Below are 2606 nucleotides of genomic sequence, written 5' to 3'. Positions count from 1 at the left end.
TACATGCCGAGTGTGTATTTCGTCATGTGTCACCACTATAAGGGATTAGAGTATACTAAACTTTACACATTACATAGGCTACAGTAACGTGACGTTTTGGTGGTTCGTTTAACTATTGCTCCCCAGTGGCACAGCGGTATGTCTGCGGACTTACAACGCTACAAACCGGGTTTCGATACTCGTGGTGGGCAGAGCATAGATAGCCCATTGTGTAGCTTTGTGCTTAAATTCAAACAAACAAACAAACGTTTAACTATTATACGTGATGTGCATTTTTAGGGGTTGGTTAATGAAAGTGTTCCAAAACGTGACATTCATTTATTGACGACTTAATATATACGCAAAACATGGCCGTAATTGAACTATTTAAGATAACAAGATACGGAAGTTTTTAAGAAAACCTGAGGTGAGAATATTATATATCCCAGGTAAGACATAACTTTTAAGACACTGCAAAGAAAGGCATTCTGTGTTAGTAAATACCCGTTTACCCAGCTTATCCTTGCTAATACGTATTTAGCTTCTTTTTGAATTTAGTGTTAAGCGTAATAAATGGGTAATTGCTACCGCATTTGAAATATAAAAAGTAATGTATGAAAGTTTAATAATCTATTGTAAGGGAGAATATTAGACTTTGAAAATATATGATATAACAGAATATAATATTATCTATATATATAAACACAAACATCTGTGGGTCTGTCTGTTTATCCGCTATTTCACTACACCTAGGTCGTTGGGCCAATTTCAACTGAACTTTGTGGGATGATAGTCTAGAACAAGGGGAATGTTTTACAACCCCATCCACCTCAATTATTGCTGTTATTGAACTACATTTATAGATGGCGCCACGTCTTTAACCAAAAATGTATATATAAAGTACAAAAACTGGGTGTCTGTCTGTTTGTTCATTGTCTAACTACTCCCAGGCCATTGGGTCAATCAAAACCAAACTTTGTGGGTTGATAGTTTGGAAGAAAGGGAATGTTAATGGGAGTTCACAACCTCTCCTCCCCATTATTGCTGTTATTAAGGATTTATTATCTTTGATGTAAGTTAATGTTAACTGCATTCATACGTTCTTATACAACAAAAAACAACATACACAAAGTCTGGAAGTGGGCACACAAACGTGTTATATATCTCATAGAGCGCACTAGCATTCTTTATGGAGGAATCCAAGGAAACAAATTACTGCCACTATTGCAATACTACATAAACTCAGCTGAAGTTTTTACTCCAACAGTCACCACAAGGCTAATATAAAGAGCCGTTTCTTGAGTTATACTCACTTCCTACTTTGACCTGTGACCTTTAAACTTCGGTCCATAAGACACTTCTGCGGCTAATGACCGTCAAATAATTAATCACTTGAAACACTGTGGAAGGCTGGGTGTTGAAAGCGGATAACATAAAGCCCTCCTACCGCTACTAATTTGGCCGCTATCTCTTCCTACAAAGTTACCCTGATCTTAGCACAGTGTATTTTTATTCTGATTTGTAGAGACAGCTTGCTTAGATAATAATTTAATGATAATTCTAATGCAACATCATTGTAAGAAAAATGATTTATTGGTTTCACAATATCATTCCTTTCTGTGAACAGTGAGAGCAATCATCCTGTTTTAGCTCGTAAAACTACTAGCTGGGCTAATTCTAACAATGATGCTGAACTATGAATTCAGTTGTCACATTCGTATGAATGTCATTAGCAATCTGTATTCGACTTCTGAAGATGCCTATTTAAAAACTTAAGATCTCTGCTACTTCATGACATCCCAAAACCCATGAGTGAAACACAATATGATTCATTTTTCATTGCAGGTAACCTGGTAATTAATACAGCTAATCAAGTATATCAATTTAACTAAGAGAAAGTAAAGTCATAAAACAAAAGGTTGTAACGATTAGAATGTTTTAATTCACTAGTTTGTTACTCATACTGTTAGAGCCCCCAGTGGCACAGAGATATGTCTGCGGACTTACAACGCTAGAAACCAGGTTTCGATACCCGTGGTGGGCAGAACACAGATAGCCCTTGTGTAGCTTTGTGCATAATTAAAAACAAAACAAAAACATACTGTTAGCGAATTGTTCGGTCGTAATCCTAATAATATCTCATAAGATTCGACCAGCTTCGAAGATTTATGTTAGTCCTTAATCCTTATACAAAGCTAATAATGCTGAATAATCGCCATAATAAAAATATATAATAAAGTAAATTAATCATTGAAATAAATATTATATATATATCTCACTATTGTTGTTGAAAATAACTTATTTAAAAAATAATTGGAAACTAATTATTTGCTTCATTCGCTATTACCTCTTCTCTGAAAAACAAATTATCTAGTCAACAATGAAAGCCCAATAAATATCATAGAAAGTGTAATTTTAGAATATCTTAGCATCTAAGATGAACTGCTAGATACATATTATTGGTTAAGTAGAGAGTAGGGTAACAGAAAAGTACAGATAGTATAGCAAAAACATTAATGTTTATGAAGATGAAAATAACAAATCAGAAAAGGGTAGTTAAAGCGCTCGACTCGCTATCTGAGGGTCGCGGGCTCGAATCCTCGTCCCACCAAACCTACTCGCCCTTT

This window comes from Limulus polyphemus, unplaced genomic scaffold, assembly GCF_000517525.1.
Source record: "Limulus polyphemus unplaced genomic scaffold, Limulus_polyphemus-2.1.2 Scaffold5444, whole genome shotgun sequence".
In the NCBI taxonomy this organism is placed as follows: domain Eukaryota; kingdom Metazoa; phylum Arthropoda; class Merostomata; order Xiphosura; family Limulidae; genus Limulus; species Limulus polyphemus.
The sequence above is the reverse complement of the archived record's forward strand: the minus strand, read 5'-3'. Positions refer to the sequence as shown.